The sequence below is a fragment of the Falco cherrug genome, chromosome 5 (assembly GCF_023634085.1).
Source record: "Falco cherrug isolate bFalChe1 chromosome 5, bFalChe1.pri, whole genome shotgun sequence".
NCBI lineage: Eukaryota > Metazoa > Chordata > Aves > Falconiformes > Falconidae > Falco > Falco cherrug.
In genome coordinates this window covers 94,722,811-94,744,136 of record NC_073701.1, presented here as the reverse complement: position 1 = coordinate 94,744,136, position 21,326 = coordinate 94,722,811, and positions in this window count along the sequence as shown.

Below are 21,326 nucleotides of genomic sequence, written 5' to 3'. Positions count from 1 at the left end.
AAAATGTTCCAAACACACCCCATGAACAACTCCACCGGGGAAGGTGCCAGACAAGAGTTCTCTTGATAGTTTTTACATTGCTCTGCTAGGCACCTCAAAGACACCACAAAACTTGTTCTACCTGCTTTCTGGGCTGAGATGGGGAACCGCTGAATTTTGGAGTCGGCCGGTGACAAAATGTTCCAAACACACCCCATGCACAACTCCACCGGGGAAGGTGCCAGACAGGAGTTCTCTTGATAGTTTTTACATTGCCTTGGTAGGCACCTGAAAGGAACCACAAAAGTTGTTCTACCTGCTTTCTGGGCTGAGATGGGGAACCGCTGAATTTTGGAGTCGGCTGGTGACAACATGTTCCAAACACACCCCATGAACAACTCCACCGGGGAAGGTGCCAGACAAGAGTTCTCTTGATAGTTTTTACATTGCTCCGGTAGGCACCTGAAAGAAACCACAAAAGTTGTTCTACCTGCTTTCTGGGCTGAGATGGGGAACCGCTGAATTTTGGACTCGGCTGGTGACAAAATGTTCCAAAAACACCCCATGCACAACTCCACCAGGAAGGTGCCAGACAAGAGTCCTCTTGATAGTTTTTACATTGCTCCGGTAGGCACCTGAAAGGCACCACAGAAGTTGTTCTACCTGCTTTCTGGGCTGAGATGGGGAACCGCTGACTTTTGGACTCGGCTGGTGACAAAATGTTCCAAACACACCCCATGCACAACTCCACCGGGGAAGGTGCCAGAAAGGAGTTCTGTTGGTAGTTTTTACATTGCTCCGGTAGGCACCTCAAAGACACCACAAAAGCTGTTCTACCTGCTTTCTGGCTGAGATGGGGAAGCGCTGAATTTTGGACTCGGCTGCTGACAAAATGTTCCAAAAACATTCCATGCACAACTCCACTAGGGAAGGTGCCAGACAGGAGTTCTCTTGGTAGTTTTTACATTGCTCCGGTAGGCATCTGAAAGGGACCACAAAAGTTGTTCTTCCTGCTTTCTGGGCCGAGATGAGGAACCGCTGAATTTTGGACTCGGCTGGTGACAAAATGTTCCAAACACACCCCCTGCACAACTCCACCGGGGAAGGTGCCAGACAGGAGTTCTGTTGGTAGTTTTTACATTGCTCCGGTAGGCACCTGAAAGGCACCACAAAAGTTGTTCTACCTGCTTTCTGGGCTGAGATGGGGAACCGCTGAATTTTGGACTCGGCTGGTGACAAAATGTTCCAAACACACCCCATGCACAACTCCACCGGGGAAGGTGCCAGACAGGAGTTCTGTTGGTAGTTTTTACACTACCTTGGTAGGCATTTGAAAGGCACCACAAAAGTTTTTCTACCTGCTTTCTGGGCTGAGATGGGGAACCGCTGACTTTTGGACTCGGCTGGTGACAAAATGTTCCAAAAACACCCCATGCACAACTCCACCGGGGAAGGTGCCAGATAGGAGTTCTCCTGGTAGTTTTTACATTGCTCCGGTAGGCATCTGAAAGACACCACAAAAGTTGTTCTACCTGCTTTCTGGGCTGAGATGGGGAACCGCTGAATTTTGGACTTGGCTGGTGACAAAATGTTCCAAACACACCCCATGCACAAACCACCGGGGAAGGTGCCAGACAGGAGTTCTCCTCGTAGTTCTTGCACTACCCCGGTAGGCACCAGAAAGGCACCACAAAAGTTGTTCTACCTGCTTTCTGGGCTGAGATGGGGAACCGCTGAATTTTGGACTCGGCTGGTGACAAAATGTTCCAAACACAGCCCATGCACAACTCCACCGGGGAAGGTGCCAGACAGTAGTTCTCTTGGTACTTTTTACTTTGCTCCGGTAGGCACCTGAAAGGCACCACAAAAGTTGTTCTTTCTGCTTTCTGGGCTGAGATGGGGAACCGCTGAATTTTGGACTCGGCTGGTGACAAAATGTTCCAAACACACCCCATGCACAACTCCAACGGGGAAGGTGCCACAAAAGAGTTCTCTTGGTAGTTTTTACACTACCTTGGTAGGCACCTGAAAGGCACTACAAAAGTTGTTCTTTCTGCTTTCTGGGCTGAGATGGGGCACCGCTGAATTTTGGACTCGGCTGGTGACAAAATGTTCCAAACACACCCCATGCACAAACCACCGGGGAAGGTGCCAGACAGGAGTTCTGTTGGTAGTTCTTACACTACCTTTGTAGGCATTTGAAAGACATCACAAAAATTGTTCTTCCTGCTTTCTGGGCTGACATGGGGAACTGCTGAATTTTGGACTCGGCTGGTGACAAAATGTTCCAAACACACCCCATGCACAACTCCACTAGGGAAGGTGCCAGAATGGAGTTCTGCTGGTAGTTTTTACATTGCTCCGGTAGGCATCTGAACGGCACCACAAAAGGTGCTCTACCTGCTTTCTGGGCTGAGATGGGGAACCGCTGAATTTTGGAGTCGGCTGGTGACAAAATGTTCCAAACACACCCCATGCACAACTCCAACAGGGAAGGTGCCAGAAAAAAGTTCTCTAGGTAGTTTTTACACTGCCCCGGTAGGCATATGAAAGACACCACAAAAGTTGTTCTACCTGCTATCTGGGCTGAGATGGAAAACAGCTGAATTTTGGTCTCGGCTGGTGACAAAATGTTCCAAACACACTCCATGCACAACTCCACCGAGGAAGGTGCCAGAAACGAGTTCTGTTGGTAGTTTTTACATTGCTCCGGTAGGCAGCTGAAAGGCGCCACAAAAGTTTTTCTACCTGCATTCTGGTCACAGATGGGGAACCGCTGAATTTTGGAGTCGGCTGGTGACAAAATGTTCCAAACACACCCCATGCACAAGTCCACCGGGGAAGGTGCCAGAAACGAGTTCTGTTGGTAGTTCTTACACTACCTTGGTAGGCATTTGAAAGGCACCACAAAAGTTGTTCTACCTGCTTTCTGGGCTGAGATGGGGAACCGCTGAATTTTGGGTCGGCTGGTGACAAAATGTTCCAAACACAGCCCATGCACAACTCCACCGGGGAAGGTGCCAGACAGTAGTTCTCTTGGTACTTTTTACATTGCTCCGGTAGGCACCTGAAAGGCACCACAAAAGTTGTTCTTTCTGCTTTCTGGGCTGAGATGGGGAACCGCTGAATTTTGGACTCGGCTGGAGACAAAATGTTCCAAACACACCCCATGCACCACTCCACCGGGGAATGTGCCAGTAAAAAATTCTGTTGGTAGTTTTTATACTGCCCCGGTAGCCAGAGGAAAGGCACCAAAAAAGTTTTATACCTGCATTCTGGGCTGAGATGGGGAACCGCTGAATTTTGGACTCGGCTGGTGACAAAATGTTCCAAACACACCCCATGCACAACTTCTCTGGGGAAGGTGCCAGAAAGGAGTTCTGATGGTAGTTCTTACACTGTGCCTGTAGCCAGCTGAAAGGCACCACAAAAGTTGCTCTACCTGCTTTCTGGGCTGAGGAGGGGAACCGCAGGAGCCAAACTGTTCCAAGGCACACCCCATGCACAACTTCACCGCGCAATGAGACAGGAAGGAATTCTTGAGGTAACAGCTCTCTTTCCCATCACAGGGAGCGGCTCTGAACACAAGAGCTCCTTATTGCTTAGTTAGTTGTGCAAGGGGAAACCTAGTGTGAGCTTCTCCTAAGCCACCCATTTACACCGCTCGTTTTTCCCTACTTAGAAAGTGCAGTCTTGCAAAGTCTCTTCTCTTTTGTAAAAAAATAATTTAAAGGTGCTGTTACTAACAGCTGCTTCCAAATGCAAACAGAGCAAATGCACCCGTTCCCCACAGCGAAACAGAGCGCATCATACGCAAAGGACTGAAATGCTTGAGGCACGTAGATCCTTTTGCATACGGAGGCAATGAGTGTGAATGCCGGCTGCGAGTGGGCAAAGGGCAAAGCGCAGGGAACCCCGCAGCCGCAGCGAGCACTCCCGGGGCCCGGTGGTGTAAACTGGGCTGAGACCCGGCCCAGTGCTCGCCCGGCCGGTGCTCAGCACAGGGCTGGTGGGGACCTGCTGCCACCTCCTGACCAAAGGTGGGTACTGCACCGGCCCGGGACCTAGACCCCTGGGACCAGGACCCCCAGCGGCTCGAGACCGCGACCGGGACCCACGTGGCTCGGGACCGGGACGCCGGGGACTGGGACCCCCGCGGCTCGGGACCGCGACCGGGACCCCGGGACCGGGACCTCCGTGGCCCGGGACCGCGACCGGGACCACTGGGACCAGGACACCCTGAGGCTCGGAACCGAGACCCGGACCCCCGCGGCTCGGGACTCCGGGACCCCCGCGGCTCGGGACCGGGACCTCCGGACCCCGGGGACCGGGACCCCCGCGGCTCGGGACCGGGACCGGGGCCCAGGGGACTGGGACCCCCGTGGCTCGGGACCGCGAACGGGACCCCCCGCGGCTCGGGACCGGGACTGGGGCCAAGACCTCGGGACCGGACCCCCGCGGCTCGGACTGGGACCGGGACCGGGATTCTCGCAGCTCAGGACTGGGACCTGGACCACTGGGACCCGTGACACCCGCGGCTCGGGACCGAACCCAGACCCCCGGGGACCGGGACCCCTGCTGCGTGGGACCCGGACCTCCGGACCCCGGGGACCGGGACCCCCGCGGCTTGGACAGGGACCGGGATTCTCACAGCTCAGGACTGGGACTTGGACCACTGGGACCCGTGAGCCCCGCAGCTCGGGACCGAACTGGGCCCCGGAACCCCGCAGCTTGGGACTGGGACCCCGGGGACACGGACCCTAGCGGTTCGAGACCGGGACCGGCACCTCCAGGACCTTGACGCCCGCGGCTAGAGACCGGCACCGGGACCCTCGGGACCGGGACCCCCGCAGCTCGGACCAGGACCAGGGCTAAGACCTCTGGGGCTCGGGACCCCCGCAGCTCGGGACCACGACCGGGACCCCAGGGCTCGGGACCCCCGCAGCTCGGGACCGGGACAGGGACCCCCAGGACCGTGACGCTCGCGGCTAGGGACCGAGACCAGGACCCTCGGAACCGAGACCCCCGCGGCTCGGTCCCGGAACAGAGACTCCCGGTGACCGGAAATACCGCGGCTCGGACCAGGGACCGGGACCGGGACTGCCGGGACCAGGACCCCCGTGGCTCAGGCCGGGCCCAAAACCAGGACCGCCGGGACCGGGATGACCGGGGCCGTGTCCACCGCGGCTGCGGACCGGGACTCCCGCGGCTCGGACCGGGATGGAGACGATCGGGACAGCCGGGACTGGCACCCCCACGGCTCGGGACCGGGACCGAGATGGCTGGGCCCAGGACCCCTGCGGCTCGGGCTGGGACGGGGACCCCGAGGACTGGGACCCCCGCGGCTCAGAACGGGGACCTCCAGACCCCGTGGACCGGGACCCCTGCGGCTCGGGACCTGGACCAGGACCCCAAGGACCGGAACCCCCGCGGCTCGGGACCTGGACCGGGACCAGGACCCCCCGGACCGTGAAGCTCGCGGCTCGGGACCGGAACAGGGACCAAGACTCCCGGGTTCGGAAACCCCGCAGCTCGGACCAGGGACCGGGACCGGGACTCCCGGGTGTAGGACAAGGCCTCAAGGACAAGAGTCCAAATACTGATAGCCTGATGAATAGAGACTTGTTAGAACTTGTAGGGCACAAGCCCTGGGAGCAAAGGAACAAGCTAACTGCAGACCCCTGAGCCGCTACAGTTGAGGAGGCAACCAGACGGACAGAGAAACAAGTAGCCAGATAACGGAACGGATGGCGCCGATATGTAATCAAGAAAGCCGCGTAGAAAGAAACTCCCTAACCTTGGAATAGAAATTACTGCTATGTCAAGATAAACTAGTAAGTACCTATTGTTCTAACGGTGTGCCTTAAATATTAACCAATCAGTGTTTTTTACGCTTAAGATTTAACCAATCAGTGTGTAATATGTAGAAGGTAGAAACATATATAATTGTGAGAAAATCACTAATAAATGGACACTTGCTTGCATCAAGCGGCGTCCCGTCTCTTCATTCGCCGCATATTGGTGACCCCGACGTGATACGTTTAAGGATCTAACGTGAAGGGCTCTCGAATCGCCTATCTGAGCGACATGCAGCGAATCCCACAGAACTTTGAATGATCTGCTGAAAGGAAGCAGGAGCCGGCTGGCCATAAATCCCTCCAGAGTTGAGAGGTGAGCTGTGGGAAATCTGTAACGGGGAATCAGGCTTCGTCCCCAGAAAAAGACGTATATGGACTCATAAAGGGTCTTCTAGTCAGATCAGGGAGTCCGTGCCTCAGTCTCCTCAAATGGTGACCCCTATGGTGGTGTTCCGAAGGCTTGGAAGAATAAGGACGGAAAAAAGACAGCTCGTGGAAGAGGGCTGCGTTCCGGAGGAGACGGCTTGGCTGAAGGATCGTCTTGCTGTCTGGACCAGGCGGACAACCTAAACCCCGAGGATAACGCCTGTATGCATCGAGACAGGTGAGCAGCAAAGAAACCTTAGAGATTTTAAATATTTGAAGAAATTTTAAGAAGCTTTAGAAACCTGTACTCATTGAGACAGGCGAGCAGTCAAGAAACTTTAGAGACTTTGAAAGAAATTAAAGCGGTCAGCAGACAATTGCATGATGCTGCCGCAGAGGGGAACTCCGTGTCGGGAATGCATTTAGCACCTTGGTGGCAAATTCTGACTACTCTTTTGTTGCAGAATGGACGAAAGAGAACGGCCACGGTTCCATAGAAGGACTGTGTGATACAGCTTTTTGACATAAGTCTGGAGTGAACCAAGCTAGGCCGCAGCGAGAAACTACCAGACTTGCTAGAAATGGAAAATTACCAGGCTTGCTAAAAATGGAGAATTACCAGGCTTGCTAATAAGGGAAGAGAGATAAGGTTATGCTGACCTTGTAAATAACTTTGAGGAATTCACATAGATAAGAGAGAAAAAAAAATATATGTAGTTAGCTATCCGCAGAAACCGCAAATAGGAGGACGTATGAAAGTGTAATCCTTTAGAGCTTAGCCAATCAGCAGATGATTTGTAGGCATAATTAACTGGAACTGTATATAAGACATAATCGCGCCGTAATAAATTGAAGCTTGCTCTATCACTCACATTGAGTCAGCCGCATGCTTCCCCTCGCTCGTCGCAAGTGGCGCCCGAACAGGGACCCCCAATCCCTGTTCTTCACCGGACAGCGAGGACGGAGAAGCACTGGTAGCAGCGACCAGGGAGCAAAGATCAACTGATGCTGGCATCGTACCCGATCCGTGCTTGAACCAACGTTAATCAAGGAAAGGTTCGCCGTCCGTGAGTGACTACCCAGGGAAAAGGCTGCATCTTAATCAAGGAAAAGAACTGTTTAAAGCGCGCTATGGAAAAAGAGGTAGCACTCGCTCTTTTACAATGCTTTTTAGAAAAGCGGGGAGTAGGCCCTTTAAAAGATCTGGCCGCGTTAATTGCATTAGGTAGAGCAAAAGGATATTTTGCAGATCCTGAGCATATGTTTGAAGTAGAAGAATGGCGTAATTATGGGGATTGTTTATGGGATTCAGTAATTGATGATGATAAAGCTGCTAAGAAATTAATGAAACCTTGGAGAGAAGTTATTAATTGTTTAAAAAGATATAAAGTTGAAAAACAAATGGCAGCAGCTGCTTCCAGCCGACTCGAATGGTCTGACCCGGCTGCTGGGCGTCTTACGGCAGGAGGTGATTATTCTACCCCCCCTGCCTCGGGAATCCCTGTTCCTGTTGTTCGCCGACCCTCAGACCATCCTCCTCCCCCTCCTTCTCCGGAAGAAAAAGCTTGTCCCTCGGCACCACCTCAAGAGGAGGTGCAGGGAGAATCACAAGAAAGTGAAACTGAGGAGGAGACAAGTGACAAAAATGAGGGGGCAGACGATGGGAAGTTAAAAACTGATTCAGCTAATAAAACTTTTAAACCGCCTTGCCTTCACCCGCAGCCACGACTAATTCGAGTCGGTTGGGACAAAATAGTCCGAGAAGTGATGGAACAAAAAGACTTTGATGTCGTAGCTCAAATTAATCATCAAGCCTATCCAGTAATTTACACTGTTGATAATGCAGGAGTAATGACAGGAGAACATCATACTTTAGACTGGAAAATATTAAATCAGTTACGGAGTACAGTTAATGAGTCAGGTTTACATGGCGAACCTGCAAGGCAAATGTTAAACTATATTTGGAGTAGCGGAATGCTTTGTCCAGAAGACATTAAAAATATAATGAGACTCATTTTGAAACAATCACAACAGTTGTTATGGCAAGCCCATTGGCAGAAACTTTGTGAACTGTCTGTACATATGCCTCGTGCACCGAATGATCGTTTAAAAACTACACCAGCTACGCCCTCATATATGTCAGTCAAACAAGGAAGGGATGAATCTTTTGCCTCTTTTGTAGATAGGGTTACAGATGCTATTAATCGTGCAGATATGGCTGACTTTATGAAAGGACCTTTGTTAAGACAATGTGTGCTGGAAAATTGTAACTCTTATACAAAAGGCATTTTAGTTACTCTTCCTCTGGATGCCTCTATTGAAACCATGTTAGAGCGAATGAGCAGAGTTCCTGTAGGACCCCAAGCTCTGTTAGTTGAAGCGCTTAGAGAGGTAGGGGACAAATTAGTTAAGGCTCAGCAGCAAGCATTTGCAGCCCTCGCTCCACTGAAACCTCCAGATGAACGTCGAGACAGAATACACCATCGAAGGGACTATATATGTTTTCGTTGTGGACGTTCGGGTCATATGCACCGGCAGTGTCGAGAATGCCAAGTATGGTGCCAAAACTGTCAAATAAATAATCATAATACCGCAGCTTGCCGGCGTTCGGGAAACGGGAAGCGGAGCGCCAGGAGTCGCGGCGCGCCGACCCCAATAGCGGCTCCAGCAACCTGCATGCCGATGACTGCCCCCAGCCAGCTCCCCAACCAACAACCAACACCTCCCGCCTTCAACCAGCCACAAATTTACGACCAGCAACCCGAGGGAGCCTCGGATCGGATCTGGCAACAGCAATAGACATTACTCTACTTGATAATCGTCCACAGAAAGTTGCCACAGGAATCAAAGGACCTATAATGATAAACGGACAACCTCATGGAGCTTTGCTGCTGGGTCGTTCTTCCAGTGGCCTCAAGGGACTCTTTGTTTTACCAGGACTTATTGATTGTGACTATAAAGGAGAAATTTTTATAATTGTTCAAACAAGTTTTCCACCTATATATATTCCTAAAGGTAGTCGCATTGCTCAATTAATACCACTCCAACACTTAACTCACCAAATGTCTGCAGTCTCCAATCACGATCGTGGGACAGATTGTTTTGGATCCACAGGAGGCTTAGCGATGTTGACTGTACCTATGAACCGACGACCACTCGCCCAAATTATTCTTGTACATGGGACTGATAAAAAACACATGACTGCACTTTTGGACACTGGTGCCGATATCACAATCATCGCACGTTGTCAGTGGCCTTCTTATTGGCCACTGCAACACGTCCCTGGAGGAGTTGAACGAGTAGGGGGAATAGCGCCTGTTCAGCGCAGTCAACAAAGAATACAAATCATCATAGATGGAAAAACAGCGATACTACATGTTACTGTTATGCCCTTACCTAGTGGAGTGAATGCACTCATCGGAAGAGAAGTGTTGAATCAATTAGGAGTACTACTTACTACAAATTCACCTTTTTAGGAACGGTCACTGTCAATTGGACTTTCCCGATTCCTTTGAAATGGCTAACAGAAGAGCCTGTTTGGATCGGACAGTGGCCGTTGAAAAAGGAAAGTCTGCAACAAGCACATTTGTTAGTTCAAGACCAGTTAACACAAGGTCATCTTAAACCGTCAACCAGTCCTTGGAATACACCGATATTTGTAATCCAGAAAAAATCAGGAAAATATCGGCTTTTACATGATCTACGAGCAGTGAATCAACAAATGCAAGCAATGGGAGCCTTACAACCGGGTCTTCCTAATCCTGCTATGTTGCCCACCGAATGGCATTTATTAATAATTGACTTAAAAGACTGCTTTTTTACAATTCAGCTACACCCCAATGACACTCAACGATTTGCATTTACATTGCCATCGGTTAACAGAGAGGGACCTGACCAGCGATTTGAATGGACTGTGTTACCACAAGGCATGAAAAATAACCCTACCCTGTGTCAGCTATTTGTTGATGCTGCTCTCCAACCTATTCGAAAAGCATGGCCTCATGTTATTATTTACCATTATATGGATGATATTCTATTTGCTCAAAAACAGCCTTTCACTGAACAACAGGAGACCTTTTTACAACGACAGTTAGAGACGCAAAATCTCGTCATAGCAACTGAAAAGGTCCAGCGTTCACCCGCATGGAAATATCTTGGCTGGAATATTACTCAGTCACAAGTGAGTCCACAAAAATTAACCATTTGTAAAGATCTGCATACCCTCAATGATGCTCAAAAGTTATTGGGTGACCTCCAATGGCTACGCCCAGTAGCAGGCATCACCAATGAGGAACTAGACGTGTTACGACCTTTATTAAAAGGAACAGATCCATCTAATCCTGTTATTGTTTCTAAGGATCAACAAGTTATGATTCAACAACTCAGTGAGCGGGTTGTAGAGCGTGCAGTAGATCAAATTGACGCTAATCTTCCTGTAGACCTCACTGTGTTAAATGGTCCCTCACACTTTACTGGTGCACTTACACAGTGCAAAAAGAAAAAGGGGGAGACTGTGAGAGTATTAGAGTGGATCTTTACCAAAATGCAACCAAAGACTACCATCCAAGAAAAAACGCAAAATTTGGCAGAAATCATTCGAAAAGGAAGAACGCGAATTTTACAAATTACCGGAATGGAGCCAAATGTCGTGTATCTACCAATACGCAGAGAAGACTTGGAGTGGTGGTTGCAGAATTCATCAGCTTTACAGTTAAGTTTATTAAGTGAAGCTCTGGAGATTAAAGTTGAGCCTTTAAAAGCACCTATATTAAAATGGATTAGTAATTATGACTGGTTAAAGCGTCCGAAACGAAGTGAGCGACCCTTAGCGGATGCTATCACAGTTTATACGGATGCAGGGAAACGCTCAAGAAAAGCAGCAGCAACATGGCACGAGAACAATCAATGGCACCACCAAATCCTTCCTGCGAAAGCAGGAGATTCGTTACAAACTTTAGAGCTAGCTGCTGTTGTATGGGTATGTACCCAATGGATACATGCGAGGTTAAACATTGTAACGGACTCGATGTATGTTGCTGGAATCGTAAGCCGAATTGAAGATGCTCGCCTTAAAGAAGTGCAAAGTCAACGGCTGTTTGAACTCCTTAGGCAACTGTTGAGCAGCGCACGCAACCCTACTGCGTTATACATATTAGAAGTCATAAATGGTCTGAAGGTTTGGGGGAAGGGAATGCGCGCGCTGACCAGCTCGTGTCTGTAGCAGCTCCACTAAGCGAGTTTGTTAAAGCACGAGAATCACACAACACATTTCACCAAAACGCGCGGGGACTGCATCGACAATTTGACATTACAATGGAAGAAGCTAGAGGAATTGTACGAGCTTGTCCTACGTGCAGTCATCATGGACCGGGACTAGGTATCGGAGTGAACCCCAGAGGACTTAAAGCCAGAGAGTTGTGGCAAATGGATGTCACTCACGTTGCTGAATTTGGCAGATTAAAATATGTACACGTTACAATTGATACATATAGTAAATTTGTATGGGCTACAGCACAAACAGGGGAACGAGCACTCCATGTAATAAGGCATTTAACAAGTTGTTTTGCTGTCATGGGGGTGCCACAGACAATAAAGACTGATAATGGCCCTGCTTATGTCAGTGAAAAAATGAGACGTTTTTGTCAAGCATGGGGAGTGCGACATATTACAGGTATTTCTCACTCTCCCACGGGACAAGCAATCATTGAAAGAACACATCAGACATTAAAGCAATATTTACAAAAGTCTGAGAAGATTACAGATGTACAAGAGAGACTTGCTAAAGTTCTTTTTGTGTTGAATCATCTATGTATATTTGCAGAACAGCAAGAATCACCTGCATGGTTACATGGGTATCTTAAAACATGTAAAGATGATGTTCCAATGTTTGTTATGTACAGGGATCCTTCAACTGGTTTGTAGAAAGGGCCAGCAGAAGTAAAGTATGTTGGAAGAGGTTATATGTGTGTACTTACCCCCACAGGGCCGCAGTGGATCCCAGCAAAATGGACCAAAGCAGCAGTGACTGATGCTCCAGTAACCAATGTCAACTTGTGATTGATTTATTAATATTGTTTTAGCTATATTTTAAGCATAATGTTGAGAATTGTTGTGTTAATTAATTTTGTTGTCTTAGTTGTAGCTTTTGTGCCTAAATCATTGTTTGATTTGCGAGAAAATGTATGGGTAACTTTAAGTAGAGCTATTAACACAACCACGTTTTGTGCAAGTTTGTCAACCCCTAGCGTACCCTTTTTAACTTGTTTAGTAGGTGTGCCATTAAATGACTCAGATTGGATCGCCCTTAACCAGTCTCTTAACCAGATGCCAAAAGTTACCATATTGGCTCGAGGTAATAATATGAGCAGCTTTTTTGAAAAATTTGATAACTGAGATGACAAACTCCCTATTGGTCCTAGCCCTCAAGAAATCGAACTAGTCGATTCACTAAATGCCTCTTATTGTGTATATTTGAATTCTTCCCGGTACCCTTGTGCTGGTGAAGCCTCTAACATGCCTTGTAGTACAACTGCTATCACTCCCGTATATCCAATTAAGAATCAGTTTAATTGGAGTGTTTGGTGTAACCATACCAGTCGAAATCTGTCTAATCCTGCACCTGGAGTATTATATCCTGGGAAATTACCCCCTGGTTTGTTTTTTATTTGTGGTAATAGAGCATGGAATGGAATACCCTCAATGCCTGTAGGTGGTCCATGTACCATCGGTCGTCTGAGTTTAGCCTTACCACATATTCATCCTAACAAATCAAATCCAGTGAGATGGAGAAGAGACACTTCCCAGATCCTTGGTAACACCTGTGATGATAACGTTCAACTTTGGAACAAATGGGAGGTATTTTTTGCTTCGTTATTTATCCCAGGTGCTGCTGCTGCTCAGGCCCACAAAAATTTAGAAAAGCTTTCTTGTTGGGTGGTTAAACAAGCCAACCTCACCAGCAGAGTTTTATCAGACCTAGCTGATAGTTTAACTTTTGTTCAACATGCTGTTTTGCAAAACCGCATGGCCATTGACTTTTTACTATTAGCACGTGGACATGGCTGTGAAGATTTTGAAGGCATGTGTTGTATGGACCTTGAAGATAATTCAAGCTCCATACATAAAGAAATCAAACAATTGATGGAACATTCTCAAAAAATTCAACAAAATGTTGGATTTTTTGGCCTTGAAAGCTTAACAAACTGGCTTGGGATAGGAGGCTGGTTAAAAAGACTGTTGCAAAGTGTGTTGCTTATAGTGATAATTGTTATCATTGGATTTATATGTTTAAGCTGTGCTCTCTCTTGTATTCGAAAATTATTTGAGCGTGTAACTGGACCAGTTTTCCTTGTCCAAAAAGAAAAAGGGGGAATTGTTGCAGAATGGACGAAAGAGAACGGCCACGGTTCCATAGAAGGACTGTGTGATACAGCTTTTTGACATAAGTCTGGAGTGAACCAAGCTAGGCCGCAGCGAGAAATTACCAGACTTGCTAGAAATGGAAAATTACCAGGCTTGCTAAAAATGGAGAATTACCAGGCTTGCTAATAAGGGAAGAGAGATAAGGTTATGCTGACCTTGTAAATAACTTTGAGGAATTCACATAGATAAGAGAGAAAAAAAAATATATGTAGTTAGCTATCCGCAGAAACCGCAAATAGGAGGACGTATGAAAGTGTAATCCTTTAGAGCTTAGCCAATCAGCAGATGATTTGTAGGCATAATTAACTGGAACTGTATATAAGACATAATCGCGCCATAATAAATTGAAGCTTGCTCTATCACTCACATTGAGTCAGCCGCATGCTTCCCCTCGCTCGTTGCACTCTTTGCCAAGTGTGGACTAATTCTACTAACGGTGCTAAACCAGAGGAAGCTGTAAATTCCACCGACAGCGCGACTCTTCTCAAGACACTGTCAGCGATGGCGATTCCGTCCACACCTCCTCTGCCCCCAAAGCTTCTGTCACTGATTGCAGCGACCGTCACAACACAGGACCAAGCACGGGAACAGGACAACTCGGACAATGATTTTATTGACACTGATAAACCTTTTGATCCAGGTCCTATAGATCTGGAAAAGGAGCTAGACCTTTCCCCCACCCCCTTGTCTCTCCTGATGCATTGATTGTATTTTTGGGGAGGGTGAAAGGGAGTCTGAGGGATTGGTGACAGGAATGCAAGTGGGAAACACTTCAGTGATGGGTTTTGGGAGTCGCTATGGCATGTTCAGTATTTTGTCAGACAAATCAACCTGCAGAGTGGCAGCCTGTGCAGTACGAGGCTGTTAAAGAGTTAAGCAAAGCAGTGCGGGAAGGGAGGATTCATAATACATTTGCTATGTCCCTTCTTGAAGCGATGGCAGAGCCTTATACGCTCACACTGCATGATTGGAAGTCATTGCTTTGTATGGTACTAACTGATACAGTATATGATGTGGTTATCTGATTTTTGTGAGCTATGTGTAGTGGCCTTGACTGAAAACCTTAATCGGGGAATTGCTGTTAACTATGAGCAGTTGGCTGGAGAAAATAACTGTGCCGATTCTGTGACTCAGGCAAGGTATCCCAGGGACAACTGTTTGCAAATGAAGGAATGGCTATTAAGGCAGTCAGGATGCGGGAGTCTTGCCACAGTCTTGCAGGGTCCTAGAGAGTCACTAACTTTAATACTAACTTGATTGATTGGCTTCAGAATATTTTGCAACAAGTCGAACATCAGGAAGCTCAAGGGTTGCTTTTAAAACAGCTAGCTGTGATAATGCCAATGAAAATTGTAAACGGGCAACTTTCACAATTGCAACCCCAACATGTGTCAAATGATTGTAACGCAGAACTCACAGCGGACTGTAATTCTCAGGCTGAGTTCTGGAACGCAGCATAACACATTTTTGCTTCTCTAATCTCTTCTGTAAGAATAGTACACGCTCTTAACTTGCTTAGTAAATTAGGCTGCTAGCTTGCTAAACAAAGTAATACTACAAATACTGTTCTTTTTTTTCTGGCTTATTAACAGATGTTGATTCTGTCCATCATATGTTGCTACAGAACCGAGTTGCTATTGATTTTTATTATTAGCACAGGGACACAAGTGTGAAGACTTTGATAGGATGTGTTACGTGAATCTGAGTGACCACTGTGAATTAATTCACAAAAGTATACAAAACTCAAAAGCCTTAAAACAAAGATCTGCAGCAGAGCCAGGGGCGGGAGGCCTTTGGTCTCTTCTCACGGCTGGGAAACTTTGGGCCCTGACTCAAAAGTATTACAGGATTTATTATAATTATCTTTAACCACCTTATCGATGTTTGCCTTATGTCTCCCATGCTTTTTTCTTCTGTATTCATTGTTTAGTTGATTGTAACTTAAAGCAGGTCATGGTCACCCAGCTACACACACCCTTTGCCTTGTCACAATTAACAAGCAAAAAAGAGGATAGAGAATGTCTGAAGAGAGAGATAGGAGAGGAAGCTGGAGAATATTTGACCTAACAAGAGATGAGAGAACAGCTAGGTATTGTGAAGGAGACTAGGAAAGATAAACATGGTTATCTAGTGTCTAATAGGTGTCTGCATGCTTGTAGTGATACATAGCTATGTAACTACATGAATGATTCCTGCCCTGAGCCTGGTGGAGCATACAGCTGCGGTTTGTGTCCGGGCTCAGAGGTGTAAATAGGGGCTTCTCTGTTATGGTAAAAGTGTTTCTCTTTGCATAAAAAAGAGAAGGAATGAAGGGAATGACCCCGAGGTATGTTCAGAGAAGGCATGCGATGTTTCGAACTTTTTGACTGAACCAGTTCTTGTTTGGTGTGCCCTTCCACCTATGTATAATGTTAATCCAAAAGAAGCTGATATTGTTTACACTTTGAATGTCGATAATTGTCTTTCTGTAGATGCTAATGTAGTAGGAGGCTATGATGGGAACGTGTCGCACGGTTCTTCTCTTATCCAGAGTAACAGCAGGGAAAGCATTAAAGAGTTAAATCACCTTGTTTGGTAGGCAGTTAAGAATGTGAGTCAAAATTGCCACTGCTTTTTGTTGTTGGTTCAAGGACATGGCTGTGAGGATTTGGATGGTATGTGCTGTGTTGATTTTAGGCGCCCATTGCAACAACATTTTATCAAAATCTGAGAAAATTTCAGCCTTTTTTGGCATCCATTCACTCCATTGGCAGTATTGTTTGTTTGCTATTACCTTGGTTGCTGTCATGTTTGCAAGGGCCCTGCAGAACATGGCAAACCTGGTACTAGCTGTTCAAAAACAAAAAGGGGAAATTGTAAAATTGTACGGAACAAAGACAGGGGGTTATTTTGACATTGATAATATGTCTTAGTTGGTTTTTTATTTGTTCTATTACTTGTGCCTTGTTTTTGTTCGATTTCAGGGGTTCTTTTTGTGCAACAGGAAGGGGGAGATGTAGGACAAGGCCTCAAGGACAAGAGTCCAAGTACTGATAGCCTGATGAACAGAGACTTGTTAGAACTTGTAGGGCACAAGCCCTGGGAGCAAAGGAACCAGCTAACTGCAGACCCCTGAGCCGTCACGGCTGAGGAGGCAACCAGACGGACAGAGAAACAAGTAGCCAGATAACGGAACGGATGGCGCCGATATGTAATCAAGAAAGCCGCGTAGAAAGAAACTCCCTAACCTTGGAATAGAAATTACTGCTATGTCAAGATAAACTAGTAAGTACCTATTGTTCTAACGGCGTGCCTTAAATATCAACCAATCAGTGTTTTTTACGCTTAAGATTTAACCAATCAGTGTGTAATATGTAGAAGGTAGAAACGTATATAATTGTGAGAAAATCACTAATAAATGGACACTTGCTTGCATCAAGCGGCGTCCCGTCTCTTCATTCGCCACACCCGGGACCGAGACCCTCGCGGCTCGGGACCGGGACAGGGACAGTTATCCCCGCGGCTCAGACCGGGACTGGGGCCAAGACCCCAGGACCGGGACCCCCGCAGCTGGGGACCGAGACCAGGACCCGGACCCCCGGGACTGGGACCCCCGCGGTTCGGACAGGGACCAGGACCGGGACTGGGACCGGGATTCTCGCAGCTCAGGACTGGGACTTGGACCACTGGGACCCGTGACCCTGGCAGCTGAGGACTGAACCGGGTCCCGGACCCCCGTGGCTCAGGACCGGGACCCCAGGGACACAGACCCTAGCGGTTCAAGACCGGGACCGGCACCCCCGGGACCTTGACCCCCGCGGCTAGAGACCGGCACCGGGACCCTCGGGACCAGGACCCCCACAGCTCGGACCGGGACCAGGTCTAAGATCTCCGGGGCCAGGACCCCCGCAGCTTGGGACCAGGACCGGGATCCCTGGGCCAGGACCCCCGCGGCTTGGATCAGGGACCAGGACTGGGACCCCCGCGGCTCGAACGGGGACCAGGACTGGGACGGCCGGAACCGGGACCCCCGCGGCTTGGATCAGGGACCAGGACTGGGACCCCCGCGGCTCGAATGGGGACCAGGACTGGGACGGCCGGAACCGGGACCCCCGCGGCTTGGATCAGGGACCAGGACTGGGACCCCCTGCGGCTCAGGACCCTCTGCATCTCGCAGCGAGACCAAGACCTGGAGCCCTGGGACCGTGACCCTTGCGGCTGACGGCTCGAACCGGGACCGAAACCCCCGTGGCCGGGACCCCTGCGGCTTGTGACCTGGACCGGGACCCCCGGAACCGTGACCCATGCGGCTCGGGACCGGGTCCGGCACCCCCGCGGCTCAGGCTGGTTCCGAAACCAGGACCACCGGGACCACCGCGGCTCGGATCGGGACGGGGACCGGGACAGCCGGGTCTGGCGCCCCCGCAGCTCGGGACCTGGACCGAGATGTCTGGGCCCGGGACACCCGCGGCTCGGACCGGGACAGGGACCGGGACAGCCAGGACAGGCGCCCCCGTAGCTCAGGTCAGGCCTGAAACCAGGACCGCCGGGACCGGGATGACTGGGATCAGGACCCCCGCGGCTTGGGACAGGGACCGGGACCCCGCGGCTGGGGACCGGGACAGGGACCGGGATCACCGGGACCGGCGCCCCCACGGCTCGGGACGAGGCTCTCTGAGGTCGGGACCAGGACCGGGACCCCCGCAGCTCAGGACTGGAACTGGGACCGGGACACCCATGGCTCGGGATTTGGACGACCAGGACCGGGACCCCCGCGGCTCGGACCAGGACCGCGACCCCCAGGACCGGGACCCCTGCGGCTCGGGACCGGGAGTGGAACAAGGACCCCCGGGCTCGGACCGGGACTCACCGGACTAGGGCTCGAGACCTAGACTGGGACCGGGAACCCCGGGATAGTGACCCCTGCGGCTCGGACCGGGCCGGGAACCACGGGGCTCAGACCGGGACCGGGACCCCCGCGGCTTTGATAAATGAATTGTAAAGGCAAACCAGCTCGTTTTGTCATGACTTGTGGAAATGCATCCGTATCCTGTGCTGACGTGCTGTTTTGTTTTGCTGCAAACCACACAAGTCTGCATCTAGAGAGGACAACCTATCAGTCATCACCAGTGCCCTTACACAGCCTCTTCACAGCCTCACTGCCGGGACTGCAGGCATGCTCTTGCCTTTTCCAGGCATCCGAGTGATGGGTTTTGCCTCAATATTGCCTCCACAATATTTTATTTTTCCTCAGTATTTTCAGATGACTCCTAATACAGTTTCACATATGAAGCACTTTACTCACTTGCGTAGATCATTCGAAACAAAAAAACCCCACCCACCCACCATGAATAGTGTATCTACGTATTTTGCCACAATGCAGGTATGGTTTTTAATCATAATTTCTAATTCAGTACCAGAGTTAGTTTAAATAATTTAATTCTTCTTCTAAACGCTTTACCAAAACACGTAACAAATTCTCCCTCTATGAATGCTCTGCCAGCGCATGCTATAAGCTTGGCAACTTGATCGCTTGCTCAAAGTGATGATATATTGAGCTGCTTTTGCTTCACAAAAGTATTTTGCTGAGTTGTCAACCCATGTTTCAGTCTTAATATTTTAACTTTTCTCACTTGTCCGACCAAAGAATCATATTTATCTTTATGTTGAGTTTCGTAGTGTTGACGCAAATTGTATTCCTTGAACGCAGACACTGAATTCTGGCATATCAGACAAACAGCTCGCTCTTTGTACTCCCTGAAAAAATAATCAGAAGTCCACTTTTCTTGGAACACCCCGCACTCGGAGTCCATTTTTCTTTTTTTTTGACATGATGGTGCGCGCGCTTCCCACTGGTGCTGGCTTGCTCGTCCTGCCCGGGAGCTGGAGGGAGGGAGAGACGGGGGAGCCGCCCCCCTCCTCAGCCCGGCCGCGCAGTCCGGACAGGGTGGCCAGAAGGGACTGAAGGGACTTTGCCGCGCCGGGGCTCTGGCGACTCGCCCGAGTTGGCTGGGCCTCGCAGTGCAGAGGCTGCCGGCTGAGCTTGCCCGGCAGAGGAGATGCCCGTGCCTCTCGCCCGCCGCGCACCGCAGAGGAGGAGGAGGAGGAGGGGGGGAAAGGAAAAAGCTCCTTTCTTGAAACTGGAATGGCAGAAGGTGCCATCGTGTTTTAACATATGTGGACAAAATTATTCTTTAGAGAGCCTCAGTTTACTTTTAATGACTCAAGAACCCAAAGCCAGAGTATGCGGTGCATTTGTAGTTTATCAGTTGAGTTTTTACTCCCAGATTCGTTTGGAGCACAAGGCTAAAGTGCATCTGATACCATCAGTACATGCCATTTAGCCCACAGCAATCATCCAGAAAGCATCAAGTAACCTCTCTGTTATTTTCTGGCTGTAAAAGTGCTCATCCACAACGCAAAGCCAAACAGCTTAGCCTGAAACAAGAAAAAGCCGAGAGAGGGTTTACACAGCTGTCACCTAAAGGTTCCCAGCTGAGAGGCACGTCTACAGGTGCTTTCGTTTCTCAAGTCTCAACTAAACTCCTGGCTCACTCTGGCGTGATCTGAAGAGCCCGAGACTGAGCGCTCAGCCATGGTGCTGGAGCAACGCCCGCTGGTTTCCCGCTGCTGCCCCGACAGCCACTGCAGCATGAACAAGGCAAGGTGATGCTGAGCGTCTGTGAGGAGCTCTCTCGCTAACATAGTCCCAAGGTCTTCTCAAGGTGGCTGTGCAGACAGAGTAATAACGAGGAGCGGCTGGCATACAGTGCCCGTCTGCCTCTGCAGTCAGCTGAATAGTTAATTGCATCCTTGGCGTTGTTTTACACAATTCACTGTTGTGCCTGGAGGCTCCTGCATCTCTGCTGTACATCTCCACTGAGGACCCAGAGATGGAGACCTGAACTTCTGCTTTGCCTAACAGCTAAATTACACTTTGTATAGAAAACTGATCACGTGGTACCTTTGGTGGCAAGTTGTATAGATCTGTGACCCAATGAATTCAGAGTTGCTCTCCCAAAGCTCTGAAGTCTACCAGCCTTACGGTTACAGAGTCCCTACAGGGATGCACACACTCCAGCTGGGTTCTGCGCTCTCTCCTGAACTATGAGCAAGGAGGAGGAGGAACTGAGCGTAGGGCTTCTCATCTCTTCCCCTTTCATGCAGCACAAGGCACTCCAGAAGCAGCCACGGCCTCACCGAGCCTCCTGGCCAAAAGACTTCGATCTTGAGGGCAAAGGCTGAAGAGTGCATGAAAGTGAGAGAGACACAGGGGCAAGCACTCGTCCCACCTTGCAACATCACTTGTTGGCATCCTCTCATCTGATCCCAGGCTGCAAAGGGTCGCAGCTCCACTTGTGAATTACTGGGTACCCTTACAGCGGTATTATCAAGTAAGGAACAACGTTAGAGTAGCAAAAAGACACAGCTCTGCCCTCGGCTGGGGAGGCACACTGGGACAGCCTCCAGCGCCAGACCGTTTTTAGCAAAAGCAATCACAAATACAGTTAACTTCTTAGCTGACTTGTCTACAAAGAGGGAAAGGCTCCATACGATAAGCAGCACCCATTATTACTCTGCTGCAGAATTTAGTTCTTCCAGAAGTAATACACTCTGTTTTGCCAGCATCTAACAGCAAACCATATAACACGAAGATGCAGAGTTAAGGTACCTGTAAATGCACTGGTTTTGTTTCCCGGCTTTTGTGCTTCCCAGGGCTGT